The 19,355-nt window shown below is 39.5% G+C and overlaps 1 non-coding gene across 1 annotated transcript; it reads right to left on the bottom strand.

Moving 5' to 3' along the window:
* Positions 1-17,780: 17,780 nt before the first annotated feature.
* On the bottom strand, positions 17,781-17,887 carry LOC136207697 (small nucleolar RNA R71). The gene has a single exon (XR_010676826.1). It is a non-coding gene; the product is annotated as a small nucleolar RNA R71 (small nucleolar RNA).
* Between the last annotated feature and the right edge of the window lie 1,468 nt (positions 17,888-19,355).

Genomic DNA, 19,355 nt, shown 5'->3' with positions numbered 1-19,355 from the left:
ACTCGAATGAGGCTTTATTTGTCAAAAAAAAAAAAAAATTAAGTCTTCCCTAATAAATAATTATGAAATTTGACCCCATTAATTTGGGGGCCTATGTAGTGAGTCTACACATTTTTAGTCTACACATTTTCTAAGCATTAAGATACAGACAGCATTTCAAACCTATACATATTGTTAATCATGTCTCCAATCTTAATCAATATGTGCTAAATGGTATTTCCATCTCTTAACCCGAGTCTTCTCACAATTATTCAATTAACATATAGGTAAACTAGGTCTATAATAAATTACGAACCCATTTAACAATCTTTTAATGATGTGTTTATTGAAATTAGGGGAGAAACCGCTTATATTCACTAGCCTAAAGTTGGTTGCAGTTTGTAGATACTCACTCATGCACATATTCGAACTAGGTGAGAAATAAAGAAAAAAACACTTGAAAAATAATGATTTTTTAATAGCCTTTTGAAACCAAAAGAATTCAGATTCACGAGTAGGATAATTGATTCATAAATAGCATCCTCAAAGGGAGGTATAAATAGCATGCAGAAATAATAATAAGCATAATAAAAAACAATTACCTAAAATTCGGCAGCTTGAGAACAATGTGCCTTAAAGAAATAAAACAGTCTACCCACATGCAGACAAAAACATAAGCAGCCAAAATAGCCTTGGGGTGAGCATCGGTTCGGTTCGGTTACTAACTGAACTAAATTGTCGGTTAACTGAACCGATGTTTAGACCATTTTAAAAACCGAATCGTACTAAATAACTAAAATAACCGAAGTTGACCAAACCAAAAAATTTCGGTTCGGTTACCAACCAAATAACTGAAATTTTTATATTTTTAGTTTAAAGGTCTAAAATGTTATAAATTATGAAATTTTAGCTTCATTAATTTAGAAATTGCGATTTTAAAATCAATTAATCAAATACCTCATATATTATAAATTATTTAAATAATGTTTAAAACTAAAATTTTGGTACTTAAAAAAAAACTAAAATTTTGGGCTTTCTCATACAAATTGAAATATGAAAGAATAAATAAATAAGTAAAATTATTTTTTTTATTTAAACATAAATTCGGTTTGGTCTTTTAGAATAACCGAACCGATAACCGAATATCAAACAATGAAAATTTGACAACCGAACTAAAATATTAAAATAACTGAACCAAATAAGAATTTCGGTTCGGTTATCGATTCGGCCATCAGTTTTTGGACTTTTTACTCACCCCTAAAACAGCCTACTCACAAAAGGGAATGTTTAACTTTTCCCCCAGCCTGATTGGTGCTACAAGGGTTTTCGGGGCACAATACTACACGCTGGTCTGCTCGAGGTTCCTTTCTCGAGGTATCCTTTTACTTGGATCAGACATCGAGGCAAACCGAATAAAGTACAAAAACGGTTAGAGATGGCCTTTGTAACAAATGAGTGGTTGGTAAAATTTCCCCATCGCTCTTCCTTCAATACTCAAGCTCCCGTCTCAGATCACTCCTTCATGGTTCTCACAATAGACACTTACCCTCAGCCCCGACCCTGCAAACGTTTCATGGTGGAGAACAAATGGCTCCGGGAGCTTGACTTGAGCGACTTAGTCTTGCACAACTGGGCGCTCTCGGCTACCGGTTTTGGAGAGATTATTGGAGCTGGCCACATGCTTATGTACCTAGGGCAGAAATCTTACTACGGACTTCAAAAAGGACATCGTCTGTCTTCGGAGGATTAATCAATTACAAGGTAGCAGCTCGTCCCTTCTTTCTATTGAACTCAAATAGTGCAGAAGCTAGATGGTTTGTTGAAACACCTTTCCACATAATTTTGATTTGACAAAATTGTTTAAAGTATAAAATACATATTCTAAACACACTAAGTTTAAATGCTTTGATTTAATTCTACTAATGTGTTTGTTCAAATGTTGAGTTAAAATGTTATAAGAATCAAAAGGCCCAAGCCCATTACGGAAGCCAAGGCCCAAGTCAAACAACTCAGTACACTCGGCCCGCGTATGTCAAGACGTTGCCGTTTTGTTCAAAACGCAACTCAGCAAACGGAAGGATCTAGAAGACCTTCGGGAACAACTTTAAGATGAAGCTGCTGAGTAGTCTCGACAAAGCGTACAAGACAGCAGCTGGCATAGGAAAACTTCCAGACAAAGTGTTTCCTCTTTTGGTAATGTTCAGACGACACAGTATGCTGTCCAGTTGACTTTACCATAAAAGGAGAGACCATCTGCTGAGCTGACCGAGGACAGAAGATACACGATTGTGATTGGCCGAGAGCTCTGTACAAGTCAGGATGACAACGACACATAGTCGTTTCCCTCCAACGGTTATTTCGAAATTCGAAATGACCGAATGTCCAGACGTCTCTATAAATAGTGCCATCACAAGCTTCACAATATACAGAACTTTATCAAGCCATTACGCTGACCAAATCTCTACAAGTTCTGCAAGCAAGAAGCAAAACAAAATTCTTACACTACATTTCCATATCTGTGTAAAAGTCTAGAGTGATTGTAAATCGTCTAAAGTGTCTTAGCACATCTTTGTATTAGGACAAAACACTTATCATTTCTAGAGATAGAAAGGAGAGGCTGAGTACTCGGTTTTAAGTACTCAGCAGAGAGATTAGGATTGAGTAGAAGTATAGAGGAGGGTACTCTTGTCATACTCAATTGCTGATATTGTAAAAGGTTTGAGGCTCTACCTTTAAAGAGCTCAGTAGAGGATTGAAATCTCGGAACGTGTTCCGGGGACAGGACGTAGACTTAGAAGAAGCCGAACCTGGATAAATCTGCTGAGTGAAGTATTTCTAAACCTTTAACTCCTTATTTATATTGCTTGCTTAAATAATCAAAAACTGACCAAGTCAAGAGGTCAAGTTGAGTTGTGCGCATTAAACGTAAGAGCTCAGGAATAGACTCTAAGTGCTATATCCTGACTCAAGCTAAGAAACTGACCTAGTCACCTGTTGACTAAGCCAGTATCTTGCTGTTTACTTTGCGCCGCTGTTCAAACCTTTTTCCTTAGAAAAAGAAGTCTGCCTAAATTGCTAAAAAGTTTAAATAGTTCCTAACCCCCCCCCCCCTTTGGAACTATACTTGCAACCGAACAAGGGACCAACAAGTGTTATCAGAGCTTAAAAGCTCACTTTAAAAGGTCTAACAACCTTGAGCTGATCCCTACTATGGGCGAAAACAGCACTCGGTTTCTCCCTGGAAACCAAACAACTCAAATACTGCCTGAGGGGCTGTCCATTACTAGGCCTCCCCTATTCTTCGGGTCAAACTATACCTTCTGGAAGAATAGGATGAAAAACTTCATTCAGGCTACAAACATGAGTGCCTGGCTATCTATAGTCCAAGGCCCATTTGTACCTGTTGAGGTTGTGGCTGGCCAAACAGTTGTAAAAGCTGAGGCTAAATGGACAGAGGATGATCTTAAGAAGCTTCAAAACCATGCTTCGGCTATCAATATGCTTCACTGTGCGCTCGATGCTGCAGAATATAACAAAATCTCAGGTTGTGAGTCGGCACAAGAGATCTGGAAAAAGGTGGAAGTCACCTATGAGGGAACAAACAAAGTAAAAGAATCCAAGGTGAATCAGCAGATGAGACTGTACGAGCTGTTCGAGATGAACAATGATGAGGGAATTTCAGACATGAACGCAAGGTTCACCAACATCATTAATGAGCTCAAGAGACTTGGGAAAATCTTCACTAAGGAAGAACAAGTCAAAAAGATACTCAGGAGTCTTCCGAAGGACTTGCAAGCAAAGAAGACAGCGGTTGAGGAAGCTCAGGATTTAACCACCTACAAATATGATGAACTCATCGGTTCATTGCTGACCCATGAGATATCCATGAAAAACTTTGAGGTGAAGGAAAAATCTGATGACAAGAAGCAGAAGTCACTTGTCATGAAAGCTGACTCCACTGACGGGAGCTCAACTGATGATGAGGAGATGGCTATGTTCACAAGGAAGATGAAAAGGTTGTTCAGGAAGAACGACAAATATTCTAAAAAGCCTTACAAAAAGTTTGATAAGTATAAGGCTGACTCAAGCGACAACAAATACAGAAAGGTCAGCTCAAAGCCCATTACATGCTTTGAGTGCCATCAAACTGGCCATATTAAGTCAAACTGCCCCACGCTGAGAAAAGACAAGAAGAGTGGGAAGAAGGCAATGGTGGCTACTTGGAGTGACAGTGATGAATCTTCATCAACAGAAACTGAGGCCACCGAGTCAGCAAAGATATGCTTTATGGCTGACGAACTTGCTGAGCCATGCGTCTCTGAGCATGCTGACCCATCCATCGCATTAGACGATGAAGAGCAATCAAATGAGGTAATCTCTCTTCCGCAGCTCAGAAATGATATGGTTAATGCCCTGAGTGATCTCTATACACTTGTTAAGAAGTGTAACAAGAAAGTAAGAGCACTCAGCAGGCGCTGTGACGAAGTGGAAGAGGTCAAACTGAGTGACCTCAGATTCCTTCTTCAGGACAATTCAACTCTGCATGATAATATGAAAATCATACATGAGTCTATCTCTGAAGTCCAGTCAGTTTCGAAGAAACTGAGGAAGGACGTCACAACCATCCAGAACCAACTAAAGGTTCCAAATAAAAATAATTTTCCTCTGAGAACTCAGTGCCAAGGTACTCAGCAGAGACGAAATCCCCAGCGAAGAGTCCAGTGTGACTTTTGTGGGAAGTTAGGACACACCACTAAGGTGTGCTGGCACGCTCAGCACTGGGGTGCTGACAAGTCAGTGAAAAATCCTAAACAGAAGGTCAGTTGTGACTTCTGTGGAAAGAATGGCCATACTGTCCATATATGTCGCTATAAAATAAAATATGATGCTATACCTGTTGCACCTAACAAGTCAGGACCCAAAAAGAATTGGGTACCTAAAAGTAACTAGTTACAATGCAGGTAAGCCTGAGATGTGCCGGAAAGTCAAAAATATGGTATATTGACAGCGCATGCTCAAGGCATATGACGGGTGATGAAACTCAGTTCATCACGTTTGAACGTAAACGAGGAGGAAGCGTAAGTTTTGGAGACAACAAGAAGGGTAAGATAGTAGGCTCAGGAACCATCGGAGGTAATCCTACTATTGAATCTGTCTCCCTAGTCAGCGGACTCAAATATAACTTACTCAGCGTAGCTCAGCTATGTGACAATAGGAGAAAAGTTATATTTGATGCTACTGGATGTAAAATATACGAGGGTAAAACAAATGAGTTAATTTTAACTGCCCCTCGAATAGATAATGTCTTTATGCTAGACTTAGAGAAAAAGTTTTCAAAAACTGTGTGCTTAGTAACAAAGGAAGAAAATTCCTGGCTATGGCACAGGAGACTTGGTCATGTAAGCATGAACCTCCTGGCCAAACTAGCAAGAAAGCAATTGGTTGAGGGACTGCCTGAACTTAAATTTCAAAAAGATCAATTATGCCACGCTTGCCAAGCTGGAAAACAAACCAAACAATCTTTTCACAGCAAAAACATTGTCTCAACTAAACGACCGTTAGAGTTACTACACTTGGATCTCTTTGGTCCAGTCCAGCCGCTGAGTCTGGGTGGAAGAAGATTTTCCTTGGTCATTGTAGATGATTTCTCTCGGTATACGTGGGTTATCTTGCTGACCAGCAAGGATGAGACCTTTGAGACATTTTCAAATTTTGTTAGAAAAGTTGAAAATGAAAAAGACCTAAAATTAGCTCATATCCGTAGTGATAACGGTGGAGAATTCAAAAACCAAAAGTTTGTTGAATTCTGTGAAGCCAGCGGCATTGACCACAATTTTTCTACTCCTAGAACACCTCAGCAAAATGGGGTTGTAGAAAGGAAAAACAGAACTCTGGTTGAAATAGCCAGGACAATGCTGGATGAGCATAGGCTTCCAAAGTATTTTTGGGGAGAAGCTATTAACACAGCATGCTACATTCTTAATAGGGCTCTAGTTAGACCTATACTTAAGAAAACCCCTTATGAACTTTGGAAAGGACGAAAGCCCAATATTGGATACTTTCGTGCCTTTGGCTGTAGATGTTTTATTTTAAATACCAAAGATAGCTTAGCAAAGTTTGATTCAAAAGCTGATGAGGCTATCTTTTTGGGCTACTCAACAAACAGCAAAGCATACAGAGTTTTTAATAAGCGAACTCAAGTTTTAGAAGAGTCAATACATGTAGAGTTCGATGAAACTGACCCTGCAGGTAGATACCAGCCGCTGACCGAAGATGATCCAAACTCAGTAGTCACTGTTGACCCAGAACCAGCTACTGAGTCATTCACAAAAAGGCTGACCAAGAGTAAGAGTGAACCTAAGATTACTTTTACTGACCCATCTACTTCTGCAGAGATTGTTGAAACAGGTACAGCACAAGACATAAATCTACCCAAAGAAATAAGGATTCCAAGAGGGCACTCCGAAAGTGCAATTCTTGATTCTGCTGGGAATACCCTGATGACGAGGAATCTACTCAGGAAGTACCTCAGCAATGTTGCTTTCGTCTCAGTACAAGAACCGAAAAATTTCGTTGAAGCTGAGTATGATGAATTCTGGATGAACGCAATGCAAGAGGAGCTCGATCATTTTGAAGAAATGATGTATGGGAGCTAGTGCCTCATCCAAAGAGTCAAAAGACCATCGGAACGAGATGGGTCTTCAGGAACAAGATGGATGAACAAGGAAACGTAGTCAGGAACAAAGCCAGGCTTGTAGCTCAGGGCTACAGTCAGCAAGAAGGTATTGACTACGGTGAGACCTTTGCCCCAGTGGCAAGGCTAGAGGCAATTAGAATACTGTGTGCATACGCATCTTATATGAATTTTAAATTATTTCAAATGGATGTAAAAAGTGCATTTCTCAATGGAGTTATAAACGAGGAGGTTTATGTAAATCAACCTCCAGGTTTTGAGGATCCTAAATTCCCAAACCATGTTTATAAACTCAAAAAGGCTCTGTACGGCCTCAAGCAAACACCACGTGCTTGGTATGAGAGGCTGACCAGTTTCCTGCTGACTAGAAATTACGTCAGGGGAAAATCTGATACAACCTTATTCATTAAGAAAAAGGGTAAAGATACCCTGCTGGCCCAAATTTATGTTGATGATATAATATTTGGTGCAACTAACGAATCAATGTGCAAGGAGTTTAGCAAACAAATGCAGACTGAGTTTGAAATGTCAATGATGGGAGAACTCAACTTCTTCCTCGGTCTTCAAATTAAACAAGGAAAGAATGGCATCTTCATCAGTCAAGCCAAATATGCCAAGGAGATCTTAAAGAAATATGACTTGGAGAATTGCAAGCCAATCTCCACTCCTATGGGCACTGACACTGTCCTCTGCGCTAATGAGAATGGTAAGTCAGTAGACAGCAAATTATATCGAGGTATGATAGGCTCTCTACTTTACTTAACAGCCAGTAGATCGGACATTCAGTTTTCAGTATGCTACTGTGCTAGATATCAATCTAACCCTAAGGAATCTCATTACATTGCTGTAAAAAGAATCCTTAGATATTTGCAAAGCTCAGTGAACGTAGGTTTGTGGTATCCAAATACTCATGACTTTACACTTATTGGATACACTGACGCTGACTATGGATGGGATAAGCTGGAATGAAAAAGCACCTCTGGAGGATGCCATTTCTTAGGAAGCTGTCTTGTATCCTGGTTCAGCAAGAAGCAAGCGTCAGTAGCCTTGTCTACCACTGAAGCTGAGTACATCGCTGCTGGTCATTGTGTTGCTCAAGTCCTATAGATTAAGCAACAGCTTGAAGATTATGGTGTTCAAACGAAGACAATTGAAGTCAAATGTGACAACAAAAGTGCAATTGATCTATCAAAGAACCGAATTCAACACAGCAAAATGAAGCATGTCAGCATTCGACATCACTTCATTAGAGACCATGTACTCAAGGGTGAGATCAAGCTGACCTTTGTCCCAATGGACGAACAGCTTGCGGATATCTTCACGAAGCCACTGGCCCGTGAGCAGTTCAGCATACTGAGAGAAGCAATTGGTATGTTTAATCCTCTTCAGTAAATTCTTGTGCTAAATGATATGAATGCTGAGTGAATTACATGCTGAGTGAGTAATTGTTTGCTAAATAACTCATCGAAACTGATTGAACATACAATACTGAGTATACTTGCACACTGAGTAAATTAGTTTAAGACTTGAACTTAAATAAATCATCCATAAATACATAACTATCCACTAAGAATATCAAACGTTTGACATTCCAAATACTGAGTGATTAATCCGTTAGCTTAAATGCAAAGCACGCGTATAGCCTAGGATGACGTATTCGCCGTAATGTGTCATAAATGCCAGGATCTTTGTCGGTACATGATCCCAAGGCAAAACTGACACATGGATTTGGTTAAGATCCACACCGTTCAACTCGTCTATAAATTATGGGCATTTCCCCATCTTTTACTCTTTACGCTTAACAAATTCTTAAGGCAAAGAAATCACTCAAATTTCTTTTCTCTCAAATACCTCTATTCTCTCCATTTTAGAAGAATGACTAAGCTATCCTTCAACGTCTCCGGTGCCGGCCACAATAAGTCCAGCTCCGATGAACCTTCACGAAACCCTTCCACACCGAGCAAGGGTAAAACTGATCAAAACTCTGGAAAAGGGAAAGCTGTGAAGATCAGAACCTACTCCCGTGTCTTCGAAAATATCAGCGAATGGAATGTTGAGCCCTCCAGATGGGTCTCTGAGCACTTTGTACAAAACGAACAGCCATTTGCCGAATGGATTGCAAAGAACGAATGGACTGGGCTGTTCTCGGTCAGAGATGAAACATATCCTGACCTGGTGAGGGAGTTTTACCACAACCTCATGGTTGCCAGTGACTCCCCTGACTACCTAAGCACTAAAGTAAGAGGGAAAACCATCTTCATCAACCTTCTGTACATCGGAAGTCAGGAGATCAGGACAATGTACACTATGTCCACAGTTTCTGCAAACCTGAGGGTTACTCAGGAGAGGTCTCAGCATCCTCAATGGGTCAGCATCAAAAGATGGCTCACTACCTGCTGAGCTACTTCATTTACCCGAAGATAAACTGCACGACCTCAGCAACAAACTTTGAACAGTGCTTCATTTGGCACATGCTGACGTACACCGCCATCAACATGCCGGTCTTCCTGGTTGCTAGGTTTCTACGCAGCACGGGTACGCTGAGACTTGGGTCACTCATAACTCGAATTCTTCTCGACCAGAAGATTGATCTCACTGGCGAAGAATCCTTCAGAGGAACTAAGATCACAGCAGCATCGCTGAGGGCACTAAAATTTGGCCAACCCTTGAAGAAGGGAAAAGCTGTTGCTACTGGTCAGGCTGACAAAGCTGAGGAAACTGTTGCTGAGCCAAAGAAAGGGGGAAGAACTAAGGCCCTAGCTTCTCGCAAGAGAAAGTCTGCTGAGACTCCATCATCACATGATGAGTCTCCCGCAAAGAAGCAGAGGTCAGCTGGAAAGAAAGCTGACAAGAGAAACAGGCAAGATGAGCCTGAAACTGAGGAAGCTGCTGAGCTACCTCAGAAGAAGCAAAAACCTTCAACTCTAACTCCTCTAGCGGCTATACCAACTGATTTCATCGTACCGGGTGATTCTCATTTCACTCAATGCCAGGGTACTGATGCTGAGGAACCAGAGGTCCAGTTAGATGACCACTTCATCTTCCAAGTTGAGGAAGAACTTGATGGAGACAGCACTGCTGAAGACGAAGCTGAAGCCAGCGGTCACGATGACGCTGATGAATCTGAGGAATACGACAGTGAAATAGAAGCTGAGGATGCTAACACTGGGTTAGCAGGTGGAGCTGTGCAGACTGACACTGAGTTGGCTGCTGGAGTTGAGCAACTTGAGCAAGTTGATCAAGCTGACCAAACCAATACTGAGGAAAAGGAACCTACTCCTACTCACTCAGAAGAAGCTGCTCCTACTTCCACTCCACCACGTAGAAGGAGGAGGCTGGTTAAGGCCAGTGAGGTGACAGTCAGTGAACAGTCACCGTCTATTCCTGAACTTGTTCTATCGAAGATAACAAAGGATCCTTCTACCGTCAAATTAAAATTTTTCAAATGGCCATCAACTTCCTCTACTACAACGTCTTTGGAAAAACAAGCCTCTGTTTCTTCTCAACAGGAACATGCCGAGCATAACACTTCAACCACTTCAACAAGTCAGGTTGAACCAAGCACTATCCATGCTATCTCTTCGAGCATGCTGCTGACTCCTCATCCATCTGCCGTCAGCACTGACAATGTTCGGGTTATGTCTTCCATCAACAACCTCTCTGCCGATCAATCAACTTTACCTCCAACTCAAGTGCAGATTGAGCCAAGTCATCCAGTCACTGACCAGGGTACTCATTTCACTCCACTTTCATCTGGTCATACTGACGTTCATCGGGATGCCACTGAGTCCGACAAAAAGCTCATTGACTCAGTGCAAGCACTCATCTATGACCTTCAACACTCCATTTTGCCTGCTGCTGGCTCTTCCATTCCTGAGACAACTCAGCTCTCTCAGGTCACTCTACTTCTCAACGAAGTCAAGGGACTCAAGGATCTGCTGAATGTAGTCTTGTCATTCCAAGCACAGCAAGCTAGGCAGGATTCAGTTGCCAAACTGGCAGAGATACAACTCTCAACTATTCAACATCTGAACTCTCCTCATCAGCAAGTTCAGAAGTTGTCAGCTGTGAACACTGACTACGCCACTTCCTCCGAACTCAAGATGCTTTTTGCTCAGCTTCATACTGAGCAACTCAAGACAAATGAGCAAATGGTGTCCTATAGTCAGTGCTCAGTCGAGCAAATTGGTGAGGCCATCCGGCTACTTAACCTTAACAAGCAAGAGATGGATACTGACGCAATTAAAGCAGAATGAGTTGTTGTCTATCACACAGCAATCCTTCAACCACATCCGTCACAATAATATCCAGCGTCATCATTATGACTCAGCTCTCTTGAAGACTTTCCACCAAGTTTTTGCTGGCCTCTCTGAAGCTTTAATCTGGCAAGCAAAAGCTCAAGCATTCAGCGTCAACATGCTCAGTGCAGCTGATCTTCGCATCCCAGTTGAAGTTTCAGCTGACGGTGTTGCCATCTTTGATGGTGTGAATGAAAGTGCTGACAAACTGAAAGAGCTTTCCCAAGAACTGACTCGCGCTGTCTTAACCGATGCGTTCAAGCTCCCTGAAGTTGACAAAATGGGGGAGAAAGCGCAAGTTGCTAGAGCTCAGCATGAGCGACGTCAGTACGAGCGAAGTCAGTCTCAGGGCAAGAAAAAGAAATAGATAGACTAGCAAGCTTAGGCCACATCTGTGTAATCTATTTTTCTAGTTTACTTCTTTTGTCTATGTACTTGCTGACTTCTTTCAATATATATATCATACTTTATTTTCTGATTCCAATTGAGTTATGATATATGTTTTTAATTACTGAGTTACTTTGTATCTTCATCAGCTATGCTTAACACTTATAAAATTTATTGACTAAACTATATGCTGATAACATGTTTGACATCATCCTATGATCTTATGAAACATTCTGATAAAGAACTCATTGAACAACAATTTGCTCAGCGCGCTCTGTATATCTAAAACTTCCGCTTAACACTGAGTAAATAGAATATGTGATATAGCTGACCTACACCTAAAAACTGACCTTAGACTTACTCATTTAAATTCTTAAATGTTTCAAGTAAAACTAAGTCAGTAGTGCAACCCTTACGGGGGAGTTTGCTAAATGATATTAGGTCAACTATCATGGGGGAGCTCATACTGAGTTCCTTGCTGAATAGTTTTGCCAACATCAAAATGGGGGAGTTTGTTGAAACACCTTTTCACATAATTTTGATTTGACAAAATTGTTTAAAGTATAAAATACATATTCTAAACACACTAAGTTTAAATGCTTTGATTTAATTCTACTAATGTGTTTGTTCAAATGTTGAGTTAAAATGTTATAAGAATCAAAAGGCCCAAGCCCATTACGGAAGCCAAGGCCCAAGTCAAACAACTCAGTACACTCGGCCCGCGTATGTCAAGACGTTGCCGTTTTGTTCAAAACGCAACTCAGCAAACGGAAGGATCTAGAAGACCTTCGGGAACAACTTTAAGATGAAGCTGCTGTGTAGTCTCGACAAAGCGTACAAGACAGCAGCTGGCATAGGAAAACTTCCAGACAAAGTGTTTCCTCTTTTGGTAATGTTCAGACGACACAATATGCTGTCCAGTTGACTTTACCATAAAAGGAGAGACCATCTGCTGAGCTGACCGAGGACAGAAGATACACGATTATGATTGGCCGAAAGCTCTGTACAAGTCAGGATGACAACGACACATAGCCGTTTCCCTCCAACGGTTATTTCGAAATTCGAAATGACCGAATGTCCAGACGTCTCTATAAATAGTGCCATCACAAGCTTCACAATATACATAACTTTATCAAGCCATTACGCTGACCAAATCTCTACAAGTTCTGCAAGCAAGAAGCAAAGCAAAATTCTTACACTACATTTCCATATCTGTGTAAAAGTCTAGAGTGATTGTAAATCGTCTAAAGTGTCTTAGCACATCTTTGTATTAGGACAAAACACTTATCATTTCTAGAGATAGAAAGGAGAGGCTGAGTACTCGGTTTTAAGTACTCAGCAGAGAGATTAGGATTGAGTAGAAGTATAGAGGAGGGTACTCTTGTCATACTCAATTGCTTATATTGTAAAAGGTTTGAGGCTCTACCTTTAAAGAGCTCAGTAGAGGATTGAAATCTCGGAACGTGTTCCGGGGACAGGACGTAGGCTTAGAAGAAGCCGAACCTGGATAAATCTGCTGAGTGAAGTATTTCTAAACCTTTAACTCCTTATTTATATTGCTTGCTTAAATAATCAAAAACTGACCAAGTCAAGAGGTCAAGTTGAGTTGTGCGCATTAAACGTAAGAGCTCAGGAATAGACTCTAAGTGCTATATCCTAACTCAAGCTAAGAAACTGACCTAGTCACCTGTTGACTAAGCCAGTATCTTGCTGTTTACTCTGCGCCGCTGTTCAAACCTTTTTCCTTAGAAAAAGAAGTCTGCCTAAATTGCTAAAAAGTTTAAATAGTTCCTAACCCCCACCCCTTTGGAACTATACTTGCAACCGAACAAGGGACCAACAGGTCCGCCTACTCCTCTAGGAGGAAGAACATTAGCAACAACGTGCAAATGTGCACTGGCTCAGAGACAGCGACACTAACACAAACTTTTTTCACTATTTTACTGATGGCGAGAGGAAGCAAAATCGTATCACCAGGCTACAGGATATGGATGGGCGATGAATTATGGATTAGGCAGGATTATGCTCTGTGGCACGGGACTTTTTTGTTCAACTCTTTACGGCCAGTCATAATAATTTTCAGCGGGTTGTTGACCTGGTCCCACCCAAGGTAACTGCTAAAGACAATGATCTCTTGTAGGCGCCTTTCCTCAAAGAAGAATTCAGACAGGCCCTATTTGATATGCATCGGGACAAAGCTATTGGCCCAGACGGATTTCACCCAGGTTTTTTCCAAAAATTCTGGCATACTATTAGTGATGATATTTCTCTAGCAAGACTAAAATGGATCACACAAGGCGAATTTCCTGCAATGATAAAAGACACAATCATCACCTTGATTCTTAAATGTAGTGATCATGTGTCTATGAAGGACCTAAGGTCGATTGCCCTATGTAACGTAACGTAATTTATAAAATCATGTCCAAAATCCTTGCTAACTGAATGAAGCAAATTCTACCTCATATCATCTTTGTTACCCAGTCAGCTTTTATCAAAGGCGTGTTGAAACACCTTTCCACATAATTTTGATTTGACAAAATTGTTTAAGTATAATTAAAATACATATTCTAAACACACTAAGTTTAAATGCTTTGATTTATTTCTACTAATGTGTTTGTTCAATGTTGAGTTAAAATGTTATAAGACATAAGAATTAAAAGGCCCAAGCCCAATACGGAATCCAAGGCCCATGTTAAACAACTCAATACACTCAGCCCGCGTATGTCAAGACGTTGCCGTTTTGAATGAAATCGCAACTCAGCAAACGGAAGGATCTAGAAGACCTTCGGGAACAACTTCAAGATGAAGCTGCTGAGTAGTCTCGACAAAGCGTACAAGACAGCAGCTGGCAAAGGAAAACTTCCAGACAAAGTGTTTCCTCTTTTGGCAAAGTTCAGACGACACAGTATGCTATCCAGTTGACCTTACCATAAAAGGAGAGACCATCTGCTGAGCTGACCGAGGACAAAAGATACACGATTGTGATTGGCCGAGAGCTCTGTGCAAGTCAGGATGACAACGACACATAGCCGTTTCCCTCCAACGGTTATTTCGAAATTCGAAATGACCGACGACCCAGACGTCTCTATAAATAGTGCCATCACAAGCTTCACAAGATACCGAACTTGATCAAGCAGTTACGCTGACCTAATTTCTACACAAGTTCTGCAAGCAAGAAGCAAAGCAAAATTCTTACACTACATTTCTCATATCTGTGTAAAAGTCTAGAGTGATTGTAAATCGTCTAAAGTGTCTTATCACATCTTTGTATTAGGACAAAACACTTATCATTTCTAGAGATAGAAAGGAGAGGCTGAGTACTCGGTTTTAAGTACTCAGCGAGAGATTAGGATTGAGTAGAAGTATAGAGGAGGGTACTCTTGTCATACTCAATTGCTGATATTGTAAAAGGTTTGAGGCTCTACCTTTAAAGAGCTCATTAGAGTATTTGAAATCTCGGAACGTGTTCCGGGGACAGGACGTAGGCTTAGAAGAAGCTGAACCTGGATAAGTCTGCTGAGTGAAGTATTTCTTACCTTAACTCCTTATTTATATTGCTTGCTTTAAAAAATCAAAACTGACCAAGTAAAGAGGTCAAGTTGAGTTGTGCGCATTGAACGTCTGAGCTTAGGAATAGACTCTAAGTGCTATCTCCTGACTCAAGCTAAGAAACTGACCTAGTCACCAGTTGACTAAGCCAGTATCTTGCTGTTTACTCAGCGCCGCTGTTCAAACCTCTTTTCATTAGAAAAAGAAGTCTGCCCTAATTGCATAAAAAGTTTAAATAGTTCCTAACCGCCCCTTGGAACTATACTTGCAACTAAAGAAGGGACCAACAAGGCGCACTATAACTGATAATGTACTTATTGCCTTTGAATTAATTAACAGTATGAAGCGGAATACTAACACGAAGAAAATGAATGTCGCTCTGATTATTGATATCAGTAAAGCCTATGACAGATTTGATTGGAACTACCTTCGTGTCATTATGCTTCAACTGGGCTTCTCTGTATAGTGGGTTGATTTGATGATGTTATGCATCTCTACAATTCGGTACTCAATGAAGATTAATAAAAAGTTGATTGGCCCTATTACCCCCATTCGAGGCCTTCGACAAGGGGACCCCTTATCCCCATACCTATTTCTTATATGTGTTGAAGGATTGTCCATATTACTATTTGATGCTGAGAAGCTGTTAAGCCCAAAATATACCTAATATATCATCAATAATTACATCAATATTGCTACGAATTTGTGTTATTTATACCTGTTTAGAATACTTTTACATTCGAATATGTTTCTTTCTTGCAAGGTACCTAAATATTTGGTAAAATCCAAATAGGAACGAAAAGAGCTTAAAAACAGAATAAAAACCCTACAAAAAGAGTCAAAAACAACTAAGATCAATTACACCTAAACGAGGACAAAGACGAAGTCAGAAACAGAAGAAAATGTCACATTCTCGGTTGAGGAAACAAGATTCTCGGTAGAGAATTTACAAAAGCCGCGACCGAGAATCTCAAATTCTCGGTCGCGACACGCGTTTTTTTAGCAGCTCCTTCCCTTCGTCCAAAGACCAAATAAATGCTCCCCCTTTCTCGGCCGAGAATTAAATATTCTCGGTAAGTGCAGAAATTCCTCCAAGTACAATGAACACATGTTTAATTCAAAGAAACACGTTCGTTCGGGTGGATAAAGACGTCTCTTCGCAGAGGATACGATCCTTCACAACGGACACGACACTTCAACCATGACTCTTCAACATCTATAAATAAAGAGTTGATGGAGAGTTGAAAAAATATAGAAGAAAGAGATTAGTATAGAATTTATGCAGAAATTCCAAATCAAGTGATTCAGAATTTAGATTTCATTTCTGTAAAAAGCAATATGATGTACACACATTGTTTATTCAATAATAACAAACACAGTAGCGTTTAGATTTGTTCATATTAGTTTACATTTTGGTAGAGGCCGACCGTATCCCTATTACGAAGTTACAGAAAGGAAATTGAGTAGAGGATCCGCCCTGAGTCTGACAAACTCTAACGATACCCAAGGAAATGATTGACAACCCGTTCACTTGCACGCTGTCGAATGTTTTCATGCTCCTTGTTCTCTGTAAACTTGTATCAAATTTATGTTTCATCTAATAAAGTCTGTTTTATTCGATAGATTTTTATGCAGCACTTTGGTAAAGGATCTGAAGTGGATGCTGGTGTTTTCATTAAAACGTAGTTAAATTCAAAATCTTTACAAGGAAACTTTGTTGAACAACTTAACAAATTAATATCATCAGTAGAGTATTAATTTGATTAAGGTAGCGATCTTACCCGACCTTAGGAAGATTGACTATAGTTCAAAGCCCTAAAATTAGAGGTTCCGTCATTTATTTCATTGTTATAATTTATACAAAGTTTAAGTTGTTTTCTTTGCTTAATGCAAACGAATACATTTGTTTACTTTTCTAAAAGAACTAAACGTTCCTGTCTTGCAAATTCATCCCTAAATCAGAAGTATTTTCTAACATTTGTTATACTCTAATCTAATTCTTATTCTAGCAATTTCAAAACCAAATCCAATTCAACGATTTTACATATTATAAACCTTAAAATTAAATCTAACTGATTCAAAATAAGTTTTTGTTAAAAAGCGTTCCCTGTGGGATCGATATCTTTTATTACTACAAGCGTATATCGTGCACTCGTGGAAATCGCTCAACAAGTTTTTGGCGTCGTTGCCGGGGAACGCCAAAAAATTTTTTTGCCAAAAATTTAGATTTTTCATATTTTATTTCGAATCTAGGTTTATTCATACTTATTCAAAATTTTATATTTTATTTATTTTAAGTTACTAACATATTTATTTTTCAAATTCTGTTTTAAAGGTAGTTTTGGTTCGTGCGAAATTTCAGGTTCATGCGCAGTTCTCGAAGTTCGGGAACGTCACCAGATCCTATTGACCCAGAAATTGAAAGAACTCTTAAAAAGAACAAGAAAGACAAGAAAAATAAAAACAAAACTCCAATAAAATCCAGAGTTACCGAGCCAGAAGTTATGGCCACACTCATGGATTATGCTAGGCCAGGAGTGGCCGGTGTAACAAACAACATAGTTAGACCCCAAATTAATGCAAATCAATTTGAGATTAAACCAGCATTGCTTAATATGTTACAAAATAACGTAACATTTTACAGGTTATCTAACGAAAATCCTAACACCCATTTGACAAATTTCTTAGAAATTTGTGACGCTTTTAAAATACCAAATGTGACTGCGGAAGCAATCAACCTTCGCCTTTTTCCTTTTGCTTTGAAGGATCGAGCCAAAGAGTGGTTAACTTCTATGCCAGCCACATCATTTGAGACTTGGGAGTAATTAGCCCAAGCATTTTTATCAAAAAAACTTTCTTTAGCAAAAACCGCAAGAGTCATTAAAGAGTTAACATCTTTTTCTCAAAATGATAATAAAACTCTTTATGAGGCTTGGGAACGTTTTAAAGAACTTCAACGTTTATGCCCACACCACCAATTGCCCGCTGAACTTTTAATGCAAACATTTTATAATGGAATAAATCCTACAACTAGAGGTTCATTGGATGCTATGTCTGGAGGGTTATTCATGAAGAAAACATCGGCCCAAGCAAGAAAACTTTTGGAGGAAATGGCAATCAACAGCAGTATGTGGCCCGCGGAGCGTGGACACGTACCAATGGCGAAACCATCATCCTCAACTACGTCATCAGTTAAAGGTATAGTGAATCTTGATCCAGTTGCGATGTTGCAAGCCCAATTTTCTGCCTTATCGCACAAAATTGATATGTTTATGGCACCGTGTGATCCTAATGGTAAGCCAATCCAAACGGATGTGGATTATGAAGGTATGAGCGAAATTGAACAGGTAAATTTTGTCCAAGGGCAAAACCAAACTAATAACCCTTATTCCAATACATATAATCCTGGATGGAGAAATCATCCTAACTTTAACTGGAGAGATAATAATAATAATGCTGATGCTAATCAAAATCGTACAACCAATTATCAAAATCAATCAAGAGATACGATTAGCACTTTATCTTCTAAAATCGACAAATTTATTGATGCTATGAGCGGAAAAATAAGTAATCACGACGATGGTTTTAAACGGATCGAGAATAAATTCGATCAGCTTATTAAAAACCAATCATCTAGCATCCATAATTTGGAGGTTCAAATTGGACAACTCGCTAAATCAATTCCATCCCGCAAAGAGGGAAGTCTTCCCAGCCATACGGAAGAAAATCCGAAAGAGCATGTAAAGGCTATCACTCTTCGTTCAGAGAAAAATTACTTAGGTCCGGAAATGCCCAGAAATTCAACTTTACCAGGAACTGATTTACCAAAATCCAAAGAAAATACATTAAACCAAAAAGATGTACAAATTGACACAGAGTACAAAAACTTTTGTACCCAAACCACCTTTTCCACACAAAGTCCGCAATAAGGACTATGACAAACAACTTTTAACATTTTTAGACAAACTTAAAAAATTGCATATTAATTTGACGTTTATGGATGCGATTACGCAAATTCCCAATTATGGTAAGTTCCTAAAAGATTTAATTTCAAAGAAAATCAGTTGGGAAGGAATTTCATCCATTTCACTAACCGAAGATTGCAATTCAATTGTATCAAGTAATTTGCCCACTAAACCCAAAGATCCCGGATGTTTTACCATTCCGTGTAAATTAGGAGATATTGAATTCCCCAGTTGTCTCTGTGATTTAGGAGCAAGCATAAACTTGATGCCATTATCTATTTTTAATAAGTTAGGCTTAGAAGAAGATATCAAACGTACCAACATGGTTTTGCAATTAGCGGATCAAACCACTAAAAGACCATATGGTATAATTGAGGATGTTTTAGTTAAAGTTGACAAATTTATTTTTCCTACCGATTTTGTGATATTAGATTTTGCATATGATGTTAATTGTCCGCTAATCTTTGGTAGACCGTTCATGAA

Source organism: Euphorbia lathyris, chromosome 9 (assembly GCF_963576675.1).
Source record: "Euphorbia lathyris chromosome 9, ddEupLath1.1, whole genome shotgun sequence".
NCBI lineage: Eukaryota > Viridiplantae > Streptophyta > Magnoliopsida > Malpighiales > Euphorbiaceae > Euphorbia > Euphorbia lathyris.
This window is presented reverse-complemented; position numbering and strand designations above follow the sequence as displayed.